This window comes from Aotus nancymaae, unplaced genomic scaffold (assembly GCF_030222135.1).
Source record: "Aotus nancymaae isolate 86718 unplaced genomic scaffold, 86718_ANA_hifiasm-v0.15.2.pri h1tg000040l, whole genome shotgun sequence".
NCBI classification, from domain to species: Eukaryota; Metazoa; Chordata; class Mammalia; order Primates; family Aotidae; genus Aotus; species Aotus nancymaae.
Genome location: NW_026988454.1, coordinates 11274177 through 11294291, shown reverse-complemented (window position 1 = coordinate 11294291; position 20115 = coordinate 11274177). Strand labels below are relative to the sequence as shown.

The 20115-nt window shown below is 40.0% G+C and overlaps 1 long non-coding RNA gene and 1 pseudogene across 1 annotated transcript in view; one reads left to right on the top strand and one right to left on the bottom strand.

The window, feature by feature from the left end:
* Nucleotides 1-20115, bottom strand: part of LOC135268279 (uncharacterized) — an 80000-nt gene that overhangs the window by 26720 nt on the left and 33165 nt on the right. The gene's annotated exons all lie outside the window — the stretch shown is intronic.
* On the top strand, nucleotides 5717-5798 carry LOC135268457 (U4 spliceosomal RNA; annotated as a pseudogene).

Here is a 20115-nt window from a genome sequence, read left to right as displayed (position 1 = left end):
TTGATAGCGCTTTTCTAAAACTACGTAGGGCCTTGTTAGGTGTTCATGGAAAAAGGCAAAGATATATTTTAAATTCTGTTGACCTGAAAGTTAAATGATGCCAGAAAACATAAGACATTTCGGAATGAGCACACAGCTTGGAATCTGGCACCATGTTTTTTAATTCAGATAATAGGGGCGTTTGGCAGGGACGGCTTTGCCAAGTCTGCATGATTTGACTCTGCAATCACGAGTTCTGAAACCTCAAGCTAATTCCCAAGATTACTGAGATCTTGGGTTCTGTCGTCAGCACCATCCCTGACCAGAGTGGACAAAGAGGATGAATGGAAACTGAGTACCACGTGTGTAGCCTTGAAAAAAAAAAAAAAAGGTTTATATGTCTGCAGCCTGCCAGAGGCTTATAATAGAACCTCAAATAATAGCCAAGCAGGGAAATAGGCAGGGCCTGTAGCTTCATCCCCTGTAGGAAGAAATCATAATATTGTCAAGTAGTGAGAAAAATGAAAAATTGAAAATGTTACCGACAAGAACGTTGGGCTGAACGGCAGACTGTATTACACTTTGTTGTCCTTTGTATTCAAAGATAATGTGCCTGACAGTGATTGTTCTCTGAGCCTCAGAATGTGGCTTAAATACCAATGGGAAACTCCAGAGTCTTTTCCATGCTCCATAAATTGTTCCGTGGTTTGCAGCCACCGTCTTGTCACTCTCTGTTGCTCTGCTCCTTAGATTCATGGGTAACCTGAAGCCTTTGGTCCAAGGGGAGGGAGCTCATGGCTTCCTGCCCACAGTGGGATGGTCAGCTCATGCCTCTGGTTTGACAAAAATTGATGCTACAAAGAGTAGCTTGGGAAGCCTTTGCTGCTGTAGGAGAGACATACCTCCTTCACCCGCAATAACCCAGGAAACAGCAGGGGTATCAGGAAACTGCTGAGCATCCTAGTGATAAGGGCATTGAGTTGAGAGCATGGACAAGCTCCAACCCCACAGCGCTGCCCAAATGAAACTTGAGCTTCCGAGAGTCCCCCCACCACAGCTACCATCTATCAACCATCTATGCCAGGAGATTAACAAACTGCAAAATCAATAACTCCTCTTATAGCCCTCAGAGAAATGAGGCCAAAGGCACACTGATGCCCCAAAATTAGAGAGTCAGGCAGGCAGATACAGAGAATCACATCTTACCAGAGCAGAAACCTCTGTGGGAACCAGTACCAGGGTAGAAACCCCTGAACTGTAATTGATATTGTTGGAGGCTCAGTGTGGACAATCTGAGAGTTAAAAATTCCAGGACAACCCAGTCACAGGGGTCCCCCATACTTTTGTAAGTTTACCTTTAGGAGCTCAAGCAGCTGCACAGTGAATGTTAAAGAAAGAAAAACCCTGGCCTGACGCAGTGGCTCACGCCTGTAATCCCAATACTTTGGGAGGCTGAGGTGGGCAGATCGTGAGGTCAGAAGATCGAGACCATCCTGGTCAACATGGTGAAACCCTGTCTCTACCAAAATACAAAAAATTAGCCAGGCGTGGTGGCGCGTGCCTGTAATCCCAGCTACTGGAGAGGCTAGGGCAGGGAAATTGCTTGAACCTGGGAGGTAGAGGTTGCAGTGAGTCGAGATTGCACCACTGCACTCCAGCCTGGCAACAGAGCAAAACTCTGCCAGAAAGAAAAGAAAGTAAGGAAAGAAAAGAAGAAAGAAAGAAAGAGAGAGAGAAAGAAAGAAAGAGAAAGAAAAAAGAAAGAAAGAGGGAGGGAGGGAAGGAGGAAGGAAGAAAGAAGGGAGGGAGGAAGGAAGAAAGAATAGAGGGAGGGAGGGAAGTTAGGAAGGAAGTTAGGAAGGGAGGAAGGAAGGAACACCTTGAGCTTCCAGCAAGGGGTGGGGTTGAGATAAAACAGCATTCTGTTCTTCTAAAAAGACCTGCCCTCAAGAGAAACTGTTTTACCTGAGCCTCACCTGCCAGGTGTTTTTCAGAGCCTAACAGACCTGGAGAAGGGAAATAACCAATCCCAGCCCGCTCTAGCCTTCCATGTGGGAAAAGGGAAAATCCCAGCTCCTATATCTCATATGAGTTAGTATGAGAAGGGCTTTAACGAAGAAAGTAGACAACATGTAAGAACCCTGGATAATGTAGGCATAGAGATGGCAAGTCTAAGAAGGAATCAAAAAGAAATACTAAAGATCAAAAACACTGTAACAGAAACAAAGAATGCCTTTGATGTGCTCACAAGGAGACTGGACATGGCCAAGGAAAAATATCTCTGAGCTGGGGGATATGATAACAGAAACTTCCAAACTGAAACACAAAGACAAAAAAAGACTGAAACACACTGAACAGAATATCAAAAAACTATGCGACAATTACAAAAGGTGTAATACATGCATGGGGGAATCCCAGAAGGAGAAAAAAAGAAAAGAACAGAAGCAATTTGTGAATTTCCCTCAAATTAATTTCAGACACTAAACCACAGATCCAGGAAGCTCAGAGAACATAAAGCAGGAAAATGCAAAATGGAAAAAAACTATACCTGAGCATATCATATTCAAACTTCAGAAAAACCAAAAGGAAAAATCTTGGAAAAAACCAAAGTAAAAAAAAAAAATGAGGGAAATTGTTGCCAGTAGACCTGCTTTGTAATAAATTTTAAAATAAGTTCTTCAGAGAGGGAAAAAAAAGTGATATAGGTCAGAAAGTCAGATCTGCAAAAAGAAAGGAAGAGCATCAGAGAAGGAATAAGTGATGGCAAAATAAAAACGTATTTTTCTCATCCTTAATTTGTTTAAAATAATAGCAACGATGTATTTATTTCTGTGTGTGTGTGTACATGCTTGTGTATGCATACATATGTGTGTGTTTCTTTATGCTTACGTATAAGTGAAATGAATGACAGCAGTGATACAATGGACACAAAAATGGAATCAGGACTGTGTTTTGTTTTATTTGTGGCCGGATGTGGTGGTTCACACCTGTATTGCTAGCACTTTAGGAGGCCAAGGCGGGCAGATCACCTGAGGTCAGGAGTTTGAGACCAGCATGACCAACATGTTGAAACCCTGCCTCTACTAAAAGTACAGAAAAAAAATTAGTCAGATGTGGTGGTGCATGACTGTAATCCCAGCTATTCAGGAGGCTGAGGCAGGAGAATCACTTGAACCCGGGAGGCGGAGGTTGCAGTGAACTGAGATCGCACCACTGCTCTCCAGCCTGGGTGACAGAGTGAGACTCTGTCTCAAAATATACATATACATACATACATACATACATACATACATATATATATATATTTTTTTTTTTTACTTTCCTCCCTCCCCTTCCCCCAACATTTTTCAAAAAATATTTGCATTACTCCTGACACAGTATAGTGTTATTTGAAAGTGAATTTGGATTAATCGTAAATGTACATTGCGAGCTCTCAGGCAACCCAATTTTTTTTTTTTTTTTTTTTTTCGAGACAGTTTTGCTCTTGTTACCCAGGCTGGAGTGCAATGGCGCAATCTCGGCTCACTGCAACCTCCGACTCCTGGGTTCAGGCAATTCTCCTGCCTCAGCCTCCTGAGTAGCTGGGATTACAGGCACGCACCACCATGCCCAGCTAATTTTTTGTATTTTTAGTAGAGACGCGGTTTCACCATGTTGACCAGGATGGTCTCGATCTCTTGACCTCGTGATCCACCCGCCTCGGCCTCCCAAAGTGCTGGGATTACAGGCTTGAGCCACCGCGCCCGGCCCCAATTTTTTTAAAAAAGTGTAATTGATATGCTGAAAAAGGAGAGAAGATAGAATCATATAAAATGCTTAATTAAAACTGCAAAAGGAGTCTCCCAGCCCTACCTTCGCTAACACCAGCGCCGCCTCTACCTCTGTGCGCTCCATGAAGGAGGGGGCCTGAGCCAGCAGCTCTCCACACCTCGGCTCCCCACAAAGCCCGCTGCCCGCAAGGCCGCCGATGTGAAGCGCCCAGGAAGCCACTGGCCACAAGAGCTGCTGGCAGAGTGCGCCCTCTACCGGAGGGGCGAAGGAACTCATGGTTCCAGGCCCGGTACCGTGGCACTACGGGAAATCAGACGTCATCGGAAGTCCACGAACTCCTGTTTCGCAAACCTCCCTCCCAGCATCTGCGGTGAGAAATTGCTCAGGACTTTAAAACCAATCTGCGCTTCCAGAGCGCAGCATTGGTGCTTTGCAGGAGACAAGTGAGGCCTTTCTGAAAACACCAACCTGTGTGGTATCCAGCCGAACGTAAAACTATTGTGCCAGAAGACATGCAGCTAACATGCCCCATATGTGGAGAATACGCTTAAGGGCCACTATGATGGGAAACATTTCATTATCTTCACTTGTTATTGACAGTTCTAAAGATCCACTATGATGGGAAACATTTCATTCTCAAAAAAAAAAAAAAAATCATCTTCACCTGTTATTGATAGTTCTGAACGTTAAGATTTTTTTTTTTCCCATGGGGTCAAAAGGAACCTATGTACGTGATTGTGAGTGGAAAAATACAGGACTTAAATCAAGTATTGGCAGTTTTTCCATTTTTATTTGTGTGTGAATTTTTAATATAAATATAGGGACATAAGGCATTAATGCAAGTCAAAATGTTTCAGTGAACAAGTTTCAGCGATTCAACTTTATAATAATTATAAACAAACCTGTTAAATTTTTCTGGACAATGCCAGCATTTGAATTTTTTAAAACAATTCCACTTCTATGGATGGCAACCAAATGGTGTTTGTAGCATTTTTATCATACAGTAGACCCCATTTATTCACTATTCTGAGTTACCCTACATGAGTACATGTTTCTAATATTGTCTGTCTTCTGTGCTGCTCCTGTAAATCTTAAAATGCATTAAATTATTTAAAAAATTAAAATATGAATTTTAAAAAACTACAAAAGGCAAAAAAATAGGTGGAAGACAAAAATAGGAGCAAAGAACAAGAGCAACCAATAGAAAACAATAACAAACATGGCAGACATCAATTCAGCTATATCCATAATCACCTGAAATGTCAATCATCCACATATAGCACTTAAAAGATAAATGGAGGGCTGGGTGTGATGGCTCATGCCTGTAATCCCAATATATTGGTAGGAGAAGGCAGGCAGATCGCTTAAGCTCAGGAGTTCAAGATCATCCTGGACAACATGCAAAACCCCATGTCTACAAAAAAAAAAAAAATACAAAAACTAGCCAAGCATGGTAGCACATACCTGTAGTCCCAGCTGCTCTGGAGGCTGAAGTGAGAGGATCGCTTGCACCTGGGAGGTCAAGGCTGAAGTGAGCCAAGTTCCTACCACTGCACAAAAGATAGATGTTCAAAGTGGATCAAAAAACATGACCCAACTACATGTTGTAGACATGAAACCCACTTTAAACATAAAGACATAAGTAGATTAAAAGTAAAGGGATGGAGAAAGATTTGCCATGCCAACACTAATCAAGGGAAAGTGAGATTATTTACATTAATTTCAACAGAACAGATTTCAGAGCAAAGAAATTTATCAGGAATAATGATAATGACAATTGAGAAGTCAATACTTAGAGAAGACATAACAATCCTTAATGTGCAGGCACCTTACAGAGTGCCAAAATACATGAGGCAAAAACTGAAACTGCAAGGCAGAATAGATAAAAGCACTATTAAATTTGGACACTTTAACACACCTTTATCAGAAATGGACAGATCCAACAGGCATAAAAATAAAATCAGTAAGCTTTGCGCAGTGGCAGTATTGTAGCCAATGCGGTTTATCCGAGGCGCGATTACTGCTAATTGAAAAATAAAATCAGTAAGGACATAGCTGAACTCAACAGCACCATCAATCAACTGGATATAATTGACATCTATAGACTACTTCATCCAACAACAGCAAATTATACATTTTTCTCAAGTTCACATGGAACATTCTCCAAGATACGCCACATTCTGGTCTATCTTAGGCCATAAAATATATCTTAACAAATTTAAAAGAATAGAAATTATACAAAGTATGCTCTCAGACCACAATGGAGATAAACTAGAAATCAATAACAGAAAGATAGCTTTAAAAATCCAAAATACTTGGATTTAACAACACATGTCTATGTAGCACATGAGAAAAAGAAGAAATCTCAAGATATAGTCTTAAATATTTTGAACTAAGTGAAAATTAAAATACAACTTACCAAAATTTGTGGATATAGGGACAGCAGTGCTTAGAAAAAAAATTTATAGCATTGAATGCATATATTAGAAAAGAAGATCAAAAATCAATAACCTAAGCTTCTACCCTAGAAAACTAGAAAAAGAAGAAGAAAATAACCCAAAGTAAGCAAAAGGAATAATAAAACTTAGAGCAGAAATCAAGGAAATTGAAAACAGAAAATTAATACAGAAAAACAGAAAGGTGTGGTGACTCACACCTGTAATCCCTGCACTTTGGGATGCCAAGGCTGGTGGATTGCTTGAGTCCTGGAGTCCTAGGCCAACCTGGGCAACATGGTGAAACCCCATCTCTATTAAAAATACAAAAATTTAGCCAAACATGGTGGCACACACCTTTAGTCATAGCTACTCAGGAGGCTGAGATGGGAGGATGGCTTGGGAAGCAGAGGTTGTAGTGAGCTGAGATAGCACCAATGCACTCCAGCCTATGTGACAGAGTAAGATCCTGTCTCAAAATTAATAATAATAATAACAGAAAAAAGCAACTAGAAGTAAAAGCTTGCCCTTTGAAGAGATCAATAAAATTGATAAACCTCTAGCCAGGCTAAATTTTTTTTAAAAAGAGCAAGAAAACACAAATTACTAGTATCGCAAATGAAAGAGAGAACATCACTACAGATCCCATGGACGTTAAAAGGATAATAAAGGACTATTATGATCAACACCCACCCACAAATTTTATAACCTAGATGAAATGTACTAATTTCTTAAAAGGTACAATCTGCCAAAACTCACACAAGACAATCTGTATAGGCCTATATCTATTAGAGAAATTGAATCAATAATTTAAAATTGAATCAATAATTTAAAATTTCCTTGTATAAAGCACCTTGTGAGAGTGAAAACACCAAACCCAGATGGGTTCACTGGTGAATTCTACCAAATAGTTAAACTAGAAATTATACCTACATGACTTATAGATATACTCTCTTCCAGAAGGTGTAAGCAGTGAGAATACTTCCTAACTCATTCTATGAGGTCAGTATTACCCCAGGACCAAAATCAGACAAAGACATTGCAAGAAATGAAAGGTACAGACCAACACCTGTCATGACCATAGAAGCAAATATCCTCAACGAAATATTAGCAAATCAAATCCAACAATATATAAAAAGAATTATGCACAACTGAGTGGAATTTATCCCAGGTATGCAAGACCAATTCACTATTCAAAAATCTGTTAATATAATCCATCACATCAACAGGCTAAAGAAGAAAAATCACAAAAATCATATCAACAGATGAGGAAAAGCATTTGACAAAATCTAATATCCATTTGTGATTAAAACTCTCAGCAAACTAGGAATAAAGAGAAGTTCCTCAACATGATAAAGAACACCTACCAAAAACCTACAGCTAACATCATACTTAATGGTGAAAAACTCAGAACTTTCCCACTAAGATCACAAACAGGGAAGGATGTCCCCTCTCACCACTGATTTTCAGCACTGTACTGGAAGCCCTAGTTAATGCAATAAGACAATAAAAGGAAATAAAAGGTATGCAGATTAGGAAGGAAGAAATAAAACTGTATTCATTCAAAGGTTACATGATTGTTTAGAAAATTTTTAAAAAGACCAAAAAAAAAAAAAAAACCCTTCTAGAACTAAAGAGTGATTACAGCAAGGTTGCTGGATAAAGGTGAATATTAAAAAGTCAACAAAAATCTTCAACAAAATCCTAGCAAACTGAATTCCACACATTAAAAAGATCATTTATCATGATCAATTGGGATTCATCCCAGGGATGCAAGGACAGTTTAACATATGCAAATCAATCAATGTGATGCATCATATCAACAGAATGAATGACAAAAACTGCATGACCATTTCAATAGATGCTAAAAGACATTCAATAAAATTCAACATCCCTCCATGATAAAAACTCTCAACAAACCGAGTATAGAAAGAACACACTCCAATACAATAAAAGCCATATATGACAAACCCACAGTTGTTATCATACTGAATGAGGAAAAACTGAAAGCCTTTACTCTAAAATCTGGAAAAAGGTAAGAATGCCCTCCTTCACCAATTTTATTCAACACAGCACTAGAAGTCTTAGCCAGAGCCATTAGACAAGAAAAAGATATAAAGGGCATCCAAACTGGAATGGAGGAAGTCAAATTATCTTTGTTTGCAGATGATGTGATCTTATATTTAGAAAAATCTAAAGACTCCATTCACCCAAAACCATTAGCACCAATAAACAAATTTAGTAAAGTTGCAGGATACAAAATCAACACACAAGAATCAGTAGCATTTCCATATGCCAACAGCAAATAGTCCGAAAAAGAAACTAAGAAAGTAATTCCATTTTCAATAGCTACAAATAAAATAAAATATCTAAAAATAAACTTAACTAAAGAAGTGAAAGTTCTCATACCTAGAAATAAACTTAAGAAGTGAAAGTTCTCATCAATGAAAACTATAAAACGCTGATGAAAAAAATTGAAGACGACACCAAAAAATGGAAAGATATGACATGTTTATGGATTGCAATAATCAACATTGTTAAAATATCCATACTACCCAAAGCAATCTACAGATTCAATGCAATCCCTTTCAAAATACCTATGACCTTCTTTACAGAAATAGAAAAACAATCCTAAAATTCATATGAAACCACAAAAGACCCCAAATAGTTAAAGCAATCTGGAGAAAAAAGAACAAAGCTAGAGGCATCACACTGCCTGACTTCAAATTATACTACAAAGCTACGTAACGAAAACCACATGGTACTGCAATAAAAAACACATACATAGACAAATGGAACAGAACAGAGAACCCAGAAATTAATCCATGCACTTAAGCCAACTTATTTTCAGCCAAAGTGCCAAGAATATACACTAAGGAAGGGACAGTTTCTTTAATAAATGGTCCTGGGAAAACTGGATATCCATAGGAAGAAGCATGAAACTAGACTCCTATCTATTTCTCACCATATACAAAAATCAAATCAAAATGGATTAAAGACTTAACTCCAGAACTTAAAACTATGAAACTACTAGAAGAAAACATTAGGAAAACATTCCAGGATGTTGGTTTGACCAACAATTTCTTGAGTACGAGCTCACAAGCACAGGCAACAAAAGCAAAAATAAATAAATGGGATCACATCAAGCTAAAAATCTTCTGCACAACAAAGGAAACAATGCAACAGCCCACAAAATGGGAGAAAGTGTTTGCACACTACCCATCTGGGAAGGAATTAATAACCAGAATACATAAGAAGCTCACACAAATCAGTAGGAAAAAATAATAATAATAATCCAATTAAAATGTGGGCAAAATATTTGAATAGGCATTTCTCAAAAGAAGACATAAAAATGGCCATTGGGTATATGAGAAAACGCTCAGCATCACTAACCATCACAGAAATGCAAATCGAAAGTACAATGAGATGTCATCTTGCCTGTTAAAATGTCTTTTATCAAAAAGGCATAACGTGCTAACAAGGATGTGCAGAAAGAGTAACCGTCGTGCACTGTAAGTGGGAATGTAAATTAGTACGGCCACTATGGAAAACAACATAGAGATTTCTCAAAACACTAAAAATAGAGCTACCATACAACCTGGCAATCCCACTGCTAGGTATGCATCCGAAAGAAAGGAAATCAGTAAATCAAAGCAGTATCTGCACCTGCATGTTTCTTGCAGCACTATTCACAATAGCCAAGATACGGAATCAATCTGAGTGTCCATCAACAGATGAAAGGGTTAAAAAAAAATGTGGTACATATACACATTGGAATATTATTCAGCCATGAAAAAAGAACGAAGTCCTGTGTTTTGCAACAACATGGATGGAATGGAAGTTACTATGCTAAGTGAAGTAAGCCAGGTCCCGGAAGACAAATATCACATGTTCCCACTCAAATGTGGGAGATAAAAAAGTGGATCTCATGGAGGTACAGAGTAGAACAGTGGTTATCAGAGGATGGGAAGGGGAATGGGGTGGGAGGAATGAAGAGAAGTTGGTTAATGAGTACAAAAATATAGTTAGATAGAAGGAATAAGTTCTAGTATTTGATAGTATACTAGGAAAATTATAGTTAATAATAATTTATTATATATTTCAAAATAGTGAGAAGAGAAGAACTGTAATGTTCCCAACACAGAGAAGAGTTACGTGTTTGAGATGATGGATATCTCAATCGCCTAACTGCCCTCACATTGTATACATGTATCAAAATATCATATATATCCCAAAATATGTACAACTATGATATATCAGTTTTAAATATGTAAACCTCCTGCTCTGGGAAAGACAACGTCAAGAGAATAAAAAGACAAGCCACACGCTGTGTGAAAAAATTTGCAAAAGATACTTTTTTTTTTGAGACAGAGTCTCGCTCTGCCAACCAGGCTGGAGTGCAGTGATGCAATCTCGGCTCACTGCAACCTCTGCCTCCCAGGTTCAAGCAATCCTCATGCCTCAGCCTCCTGAGTAGCTGGGACTACAGGCACATGCCACATGCCCAGCTAATTTTTTGTATTTTAGTAGAGACGGGGTTTCACCATGTTCCCCAGGCTGGTGTTCAACTCCTGAGCTCAGGCAATCCTCCTGCCTTTGCCTTCCAAAGTGCTAGGATTATAGGTGTGAGCCACTGTGCCCGGCCTGCAAAAGACACATCTGATAAAGGAATGTTATCCAAAATACACAAAAAAAAAACCTCTTAAAATTAAACAATAATAAAAGAACAACCTGATAAAAACATGGGTGAAAAGCCCGAACAGATAACTCATCAGAGAAGACACGCAGATGGCAAATAAGCATATAAAAATGTGTTCGACTTCGTGTGTCATTAGTGCATTGCAAGTTAAAACAAAAATGAGATACCACTATATACCTATGAAAATGACCAAAAGCCAAAAGCATTTGTGACAATACCAAATGCTGGTGACAATGTGGAGCAAGAGAAACTCTCCTTCCTTGCTCGTGGACTGCAAAATAGCCACTTTGGAAGACAGTTTGGCAGTTTCTTACTAAATACACTCTTATCACATGATCTAACAATCCTTGTTATTTACTCAAACAGAGTGAAAACTTATGTCCTCACAAAAACCTGCACATAAATGTTTATAGCAGCTTTATTCTAAATTGCCAAAACTTGGAAGCAACCAAGATGTCCTTCAGTAGATAAAGAAATAAATAGGCCGGGCGCGATGGTTCACGCCTGTAATCCCAGCACTTTGAGAGGCCGAGATGGGTGGATCGCCTGAGGTCAGGGGATAGAGACCATCCTGGCTAACATAGTGAAACTGTCTCTACTAAAAATACAAAAAATTAGCCGGGAATGGTGGCGGGCGCCTGTAGTCCCAGCTACTCAGGAGGCTGAAGCAGGAGAATCGCTTGAACCCGGGAGGCAGAGGTTGCGGTGAGCCAAGATTGCGCCATTGCACTCCAGCCTGGGAAACAACAGCGAGACTCCATCTCAAAAAAACACAAAAAAGAAAAGAAATAAACTGTGGCGTATCCAGACAATGGAATATTATTCAGCAAGAACAACAACAAACAAAGAGCTATCAAGTCACGAAAAGATATGGAGGAAACTTGAATGCTTTTTTTTTTTTTTTTTTTTTGAGATGGAGTCTCGCTCTGTTGTCAGGCTGGAGTGCAGTGGTGCCATCTCAGCTCACTGTAATCTCCGTCTCCTGGGTTCAAGCAATTCTCCTGCCTGAGCCTCCCAAGGGCTGGGACTACAGGCACACACCACCATGCCTGGCTAATTTTTTGTATTTTAGTAGGATGAGCTTTCACCATGTTGGCCAGGTTGGTCTCCATCTCCTGACCTCATGATCTGCCCCGCTTGGCCTCTCAAAGTGCTGGGATTACAGGCATGAGCCACCACACCCAGCCTTGAATAAATATTACAATGAAAGAAGTCAATCTGAAAAGGTCACAGGTTGTGTGATTCCAACTACATAATATTCTGGAAAAGGAAAAACAATAGAGTAGAAAGATGAATGGTTTCCAGGGGTTAGGAAGAAGGGAGAGATGAATAAGGAGAGCACAGAGGAATTCTAGAGCAGTGAAGCTCTTCCGTATAACACTACAATGGTGGACGTATGTCATTATACACATGTCAAAACCCGTAGGATGTACAGCACCAAGAGTGGAGCCTAATGTAAAACATGGACTTTGGGTGCTATTAACAGGTCAACGTAGGTTCATGGAGTGTGACGAATGTACCACTGTATTGGGAGATGTCATATTGGGAGAGGTATGCGTGTGTGGGGATAGGTGTATATGGAAACTCTGTATTTTCAGCCCAATATTTCTGTGAACCTAAAATCTAAAATATAAAATCTACTAATTTGTTTAAAAAGTTAGTAAGTGCCAGAGCTAAGATTTTACCTCAGATGGAGTCAACTCTAAAATTGTTCCTTGATTTGGCAATGCCAGCAGACCTCTGAAAGTGCTGGGATTACAGAGGTAAACCACACCCAGCCTTCAATTACAGTTGCAGCTCCCGAGCAACGGAATTGGACCCTGTCACACTTTACGTTTCTTGGACTCTTTCTTCTTAAGGTTTTCCAGCTTTAACTTAACTTCCAGCAGCCAAAGACCTCACACCATCAACCAAGCCACACATCAAGGAGCTATATTACACTGGGCATAGTGGCTCACACCTGTAATCCCAGCACTTTGGGAGGCCAAGGCAGGTGGATCACCTGAGGTCAGGAGTTTAAGACCAGCCTAGCCAACATGGTGAAACCCAGTCTCTACTAAAAATACAAAAATAAGCTGGGCATGGCGGTGGGCACCTGTAATCCCAGCTACTCACAAGGCTGACGCACAAGAATTGCTTGAACCCGGGAGGCAGAGGTTGCAGTGAGCCAAGATCCTGCCACTGCACTCCAGCCTGCTCAACAGAGTGAGACTCCGTCTCAATAAAATAAAATAAAATGACTAATAAATAAAATAATAAATGAAATCTTTATTCACAACAACCAGTTCTAAATTCTAATTTGTATCAGGTATCTATTGCTGTATAATAAGCCACACCCAAGACCTAGTGGCTTAAAATAACAACAGTTTATTCTTACTCATGATTCTGGGGGTTGACCAGGAAGTTCCATTGCTCCCACTGAGCTGACTTATCCAACCAAATTCTGCTGGTAGACTAGTTGGGTTCTGTGCTCTGCTAAGTCGGCTGAAATAGCTGCGCCCCTCTCTTCACACAGTATTTTATATAGAGGTTTTTCACGGCATGGTGACCACCAAAGTCCAAGACAGAAAAGCACAGGCCCCACGCCTTTTAGGCTCTAGCCTCAGAAGCTGGACAGTGTTGCTACTGCTACGTTCCATTGGTCAGAGCCAGTCCATTCGCTCAGCCCATATTGAAGGAGTGAGGGACTAGATGCCACCTCCTGATGAGAGGAGCAGCAAAGTCACATCACCAAAAGGCATGAACACAAAAAGACACGATTCATCAGGGGCCATTACTGTAAGTATTATTGGGCCACAGCTTCCGTTCGGCCTCATTGATTCACGTCTCCTTCACATGCAAATCCCCAAAGTTTCATCCAATCCCAACATCAGTCTCAGAGCCCATGATCTCATGCAGATCATCAAGTACCAATACAGATGAAGCTGCTAAAGAATGGCTCTTTGGTGGAGCAGCTCTTAATCTAGAGCTCTATGAACTAAAAAGACAATTATCTGCCCCACAGACACCCAATGTACAATAGAAAGGCACGGATAAGATAACTGCAATTGATACTTCCACTCAAAAACAAAGGGGATGGGAGACATAGAACTGTCCCTGGTCCATAAAAACCCTGAAATCCAGCTGGGCACATGTTTCAGGCCTTCTCTCCTGGGAATAAAGAATGTTCCTTTACTGGGGGCCAATTCTGCTCCCTAAGATTGGTTCTCTCCATTCTTATTCTTCCCAGCTGTTGGTTCTAGCCTTGCGGCTTTACCCTTTGAGACACCTTTCATTTATCTTCAAAAATGGCCCAAGTTTGCAGCTAAGAAGCATTCTTAGTCTTCTTTCTGCCAGTGGAAAGTTGAGAGTCCAGAGGCCACTTTTTAATTTTGAACTCTCTCTTTCCCTTTCAGTCCAAGCTGACAGTGCTCTCACAGATACAACACTCTCAAAAAACTTTGTGGGTTTCCTATTAATTTTACAAAGTTTCTCTCCAAGCCCAAAAGGCATATCTATATAATTCTTTTCAAGACATACCTCTACTTTGGACATGTCAAGTTGCTATCAAACAATGCCCTTAAGATTCTTTGTCTGGTGACAGAGGCTGTTAGGCACCTCCTTAAGCTTTTCTGAAGTCTTAACAACAGCCATTTCCTCACTGTTCTTCCAGCATCTGCTAACAAACTTCTTGCTTCTATTGCAGCCTCTACCTGCCAGCCAGTCACCAAACCATTGTCATATGTTTTAGGATTTTGCTACACTTGCACCTACTGCTAGATAACAATTTCTATTTCAGTTTCTCTGACAAAAAGCAAAGGCAATGCAGGGAAGCAAAGATAGCCTTTTCCACAAATGGTGCTGGAACGACTGGACGTCCTCATACAAAACACCCTAAAACGTAATGGTTTTAAACAACCACAATTTATTATTTCTCATGATTCTATAGGTTTGGCTGAGGAATTCTTTTCTGGTCTTGCCTGGGTATAGTCAGCGGCGGTTGACTAGGACTGAGCTCTCCTGGGCCTTTCTCTGAAGAAGGTCTTTCTTCTTGAGCATAGTTGTTCACAGCATGGAGTCAGAGTAGCAAGAGACCAAACGGAGAAGCTCCCCAGCCTCTATAAGCCTGGCCTCAGAAGACATCCAGTGTCACTTCTGCCAGATACTATTGGTCAAATCAAGTCACAAGACCAGCCTGCAGTCAAAGAATGAAAAAAAAAGTAATTCTCCTTTTGTTGGAAGGAGTAGCAAGCAGCCATGAATACAGGGAAGTGTAATTCACAAATTATTAGGGGCTATCGTAATAATCTCACACACACACATAATGTAGGGAAATATGTGAATATGTGCACATGATTTTTTCACATCTGAATTTGGAATCATGATATTTGCTTTACTAGTTTATTTAGATAAATGTAGTTGAGTCATAATATTTTATGATTGCTAGTGAATGGCCTGTAGTATATTTGGCAAAAGTAATGGATTCTTAGTGATTTGAGATTTGCCTAGAGCTCCTGGCTATAAAATGTTTCCTGTAAAGTAAAATGGCATTGCTGAGGAATTTTTGTGGAAAGTACAGAGTTTATGGATTAGCAAAGTGAGAATTAATGAGGTTCCTCTGTCTTTACTGCAACCTAAGAGCTAGAACTCCTATAAAGAAATTAGTTCTAAGAGTGAAGGCCTTTTTCAGATCATTCTGGCAAAGATGACATCATACTGAAAGCAAAAGATTATAAAAGCCGAAATGTGGCCATAATAGAGATCGTTTTTACTGCAACGTATAATTTACGTTAATTAAATTTTCACCTGGATAACTTGGCAATAAAATTATTTATAATCTGAGTATGTCTGTAATCTTACCATGAAATATTTTTTACAAAGGTTTGAGACAATGTGAGCTATAGTTTTCTATCTTTCTCAGTCACTTTTACCATTAAGAAATTTTTATACGTTAGAGTATAAAGTGTTGTTTCTCAGATATTTGTAACTGAAACAAAATATTATTTTTACTATCTTCAGAAATGTGTAAGATGAGTGATTATAAAAATATATCATAATGTTTACCATCTTCTCTCATGCATTAAGGGAGCTACTAACGAAGTTGTACTGAGGAATATTGAATAGGACTATTTCAGTTGGAGGACATTTAATTTTACATATGGGAGAAAGATCCAATCAAATCAGATAGACTCTCATGACACAATTTATACCAGTAGTGCTATTACGCCATCTTAATTGTTTAATAGTCTTCATCAGGCAAAAAGTTTTGACCTCTCTCATCAACGATGACTTAAGACACACTGATATAGCCAGCTTCAGAATAAATTATACATTCACAGAAAATTTTAGAACTGTGTGCAGAACACTTAAATGCATTAAAATTTTCAGTAATTCATTCTGTACAATCTTTCTCCAGTAACATTTCAAGTCTGACAGCCATTCTGCCAAAAAGTTTAAAATGTAAAATGATTATATGAGGTACCCAGAGAAGTCAAATTAATAGAGACAGAAAGTAGAATGGTGGTTGCCAGGCGCTGGAGGAAGGGGAAATGGGGATTTATTGGAGATGGATGGTGACTGTTGCTTGCACAACAATTGCAAATGTACTTAATGTCACGGAACTATACTCTTTAAAACGGTAAATTTTATGTTGTGTATATGTCGTCACAGTAAAAAAATATGAAATGAAATTAAAATACTGCAACTAGAAAAAATGCTAACATCTTGGAATGTTTGTAGGCACAAAAGGAAGCAACTAAGATTATAGAACATAATCACCATCAACAATGGCACTGAGATGCAACCATAAAAGTGAAAGAAAAAAATCTCTTTGGAACCAACCCAAATGCCCATCGATGATAGACTGGACAGGGAAAATGTGGCACATATGCACCATGCAATACTATGCAGCCATAAAAAACGATGAGTTCGTGTCCTTCGTAGGGACATGGATGAATCTGGAAACCATCGTTCTCAGCAAACTGACACAAGCACAGAAAATCAAACACCACATGTTCTCACTCATAGGTGGGTGTTGAACAATGAGAACACATGGACACAGGGGAGCATCACATACTGGGGTCTGTCGGGGGGACTAAGGGAGGGACAGTGGGGGATAGGGAGTTGGGGAGGGATAACAAGTTGGGGAGGGATAACATGGGGAGAAATGCCAGATACAGCTGATGGGGATGGAGGCAGCAAACCACGTTGTCATGTATGTACCTATGCAACAATCCTGCATGTTCTTCACATGTACCCCAAAACCTAAAATGCAATTATATATATATATATATATATGAAAGAAAGAAAAAAGTCCCTTTTCCAAAATGGGAGTGACTACCACCACTAACAGACTGAAACTTAGCTTCAGAGGGTCAGTCAGATTCCGGAGAAGCATCGCTGACAGACATCAGTGCAAGAGGAGCACACTTAGTCTGCAAAACAGCTCATAGCTTAAAAGGTGACTAAGTCTTGCATTAATCACTCAGTTTAAAATTTTGTTTAAATCAGGACTAGCTGAAGCATCTCTACATTTAGGTATCTTTACAGATCTCAGGGCAAAATCAGGAACCTCCAAACAACATCTCAAATACTTGCAATTCCAATATCTCTTCTTACTATGTTTCCCCACGCCGTGGGCTTCGCCTGGATGATTCATTTATCTAGGTCTCAACTCAGACTCTCTAAGAACGCTTCCCACTTTTCCCTTCTCTGATGGCTTCCTTAAGTGTTCAAAATCACTCCAGTTTCCCTACCAGTGTTCCCCTGATTGCCTGTGGGTCCGTCCCATAAGCCTGGAAGCCATTAGAAGGCTACAATGGAGCCTTGTTCATCAATGTATCCCCAGCCCCTAGTACAGTGTTTGGCCCAGAGTTGACAGACAATACATGTTTGCTGAAGGAATGAATGAAGAATTACATGAATGGAACACACGGATCAAGCTTCTTGAAGAGGGGTCAATTTCAAGAGACAGGCTCAAAACCAAAGACGGATCTGGGGACCCAACCAATCCAATTGGAATGAAGTATTAAAAGCCACCATGGAAATGATACAAACCGAGACATAGCAGCAAGAGATCGGAATGCAACTTTAGCCAGTAGCTCATCAGAAGATACTGCACTTCCCAACTGGTGCATTCCAGAATGCAATTTCTGTTCTGGAAGGTTGCTGTAATTACTGCATTCAGAATACAATGTTTGAAAGTCCTGTGAAGAGCTATGCAGAGTAACTGACCCATTTGCTCATAAAAAATATTTTTCACTGGGCTTCTTATGTGTATGTATATCCGTATCAACAAAATAAAAAAAAGGTTTTGTGTTTTATCTATGTAAACATTTTACTGTAAAGACAAGAAGAAACACAGAAACATGCAACTCAAGATATTCCCAGAATCTCTACACTCCTAATTCAAGTAAATATCCAAGTGACACGGACTCGTCCTGGGATCCACCAAGCCACTTATCCCTCTTCTCTCCACCCTCAAAGCACCCACCTTTCTCTTCTCCATGTCCATCTCTGCCTTCAAATTGCCAATGTGAGATTTATGGCTTTTTCTTTACACGTATGATATTTATTTATACTTTTTTCTTAGATGAAGTTTCATTCTGTTTCTCAGGCTAGAGTGCAGTGGCACCATCTCAGCTCACTGCAACATTTACCTCCCAGGTTCCAGCAATTCTTGTACCTCAGCCACCCAAGTAGCTGGGATTACAGGCATGTGCCACCACACCCAGCTAATTCTTTTGTAGTTTTAGTAAAGACAGGATTTCACCATGTTGGCCAGGCTGGTCTCAAAATCCTGGACTCAAACAAACCACCCACCGTGGCCTCCCAAAGTGTTGGGATTACAGGTGTGAGCCACTGTGCCCAGTCTGTTTATTCAATTTTTAAAACAAGTCAGTAAGTTCAGAATTTCTTTCAAAAATTAATTAAGTTGCACTTTATTTACTTGTGAACCCCAATTGGTTTCCTGCCCACACCTCCTGTTTCCTGGAATCATTCTTGGTAGCATCACCTGTGATGGAAGAAAGGTAGCATCACCTCTGATGACCACAGCGGCCCTAGCAAATGAGGTGCACGACACCTGCAGCCCAAGCGCCAGTCCTTCCGCAGGAAAATCATTGTTTACACCTGACCAAGGGCCGAATGGCACTGACTGTGTTATGAACAAGGAGATGCATATTCCAAGTGACTAGCTAGTGCACAGGTACTAAAATGAATACAGTAAGATACTATATCTTCTCATTTCAGTGGCTTCTAAACTAGTGGAAATTTGTTCTCCCGAACTCTTAAAATTTTTGAAAATCCCAGGAAAGATAGAACTACATCAGAAAAAAGCTGAAAAAAGAATCCCTATAATCAAAAGCGACCTCAAATCCTAGATAAATTTTCCTTCCTCTAATCAGCATGTTACAGAAAATAAACAATGTTTTCCTTTAACAACAGATAGTTTAACATTTATTAGTCTATGCCAGAACCCAGCAGTGCATAAATGGCTTCCCCTTTTGAGAAGTTTCTTCTCTGCCCAGCTGGACTCTAAGCCTCCTGAGGAAAGGGCTTACCAAATTCCATTTTTATGTAGCTGCAGCTAGTTTAATAGCCTTGGGGATAAGGGCTGGCGTGGCATTCGGAATGACAACGAATAACAGGGACAGGAGGGAAGGGGTACGGAAGAGACTGCTGAGCAGCTAGTTTATTTCATTTCTGTTTATTCAACAAGCAGGTTTAGTACCTACTGTAAAATTATTTTTTTATTTGCACATTTTATATATTATCTCTCATGGTTCTGTGGACTGATTCAGCTCGGCTGGGCAGTTCTTGCTTGGGGTCTTTCATGTAATTGCAGTCAGACAGCACCTGGGGCTGGAGTCATCAGGGGTTTCGACAGGACTGGCCATTCAAAATGGCCTATTCACTTGGCTGGCAGTTGACGGTATCTGTTGGCTGAGAGGGCACTGCACACTGTCAACCTGCCCACCTGATGATCTCACCTACACAAGATCCCTGATTCCTGAAGACTACAGCTGGATCCTGAGAGGGAATGCTCCGAGAGTGAGCATTCCAAGAGGCCCAAGAAGACGCAGCAAGATTCTTACAGTCTAGCCTTGAATGTCATAAAGCATCAATCTAGCTACAGTCCAGATTCAAAGAGCGGACTACACAAGAGGGTGAATAAAGGAGTCAGGGCTTCTGGGTTCGAGAAATCTTAGGAGAAGGAACAAGATAGATGACAGATACATACATACATACATA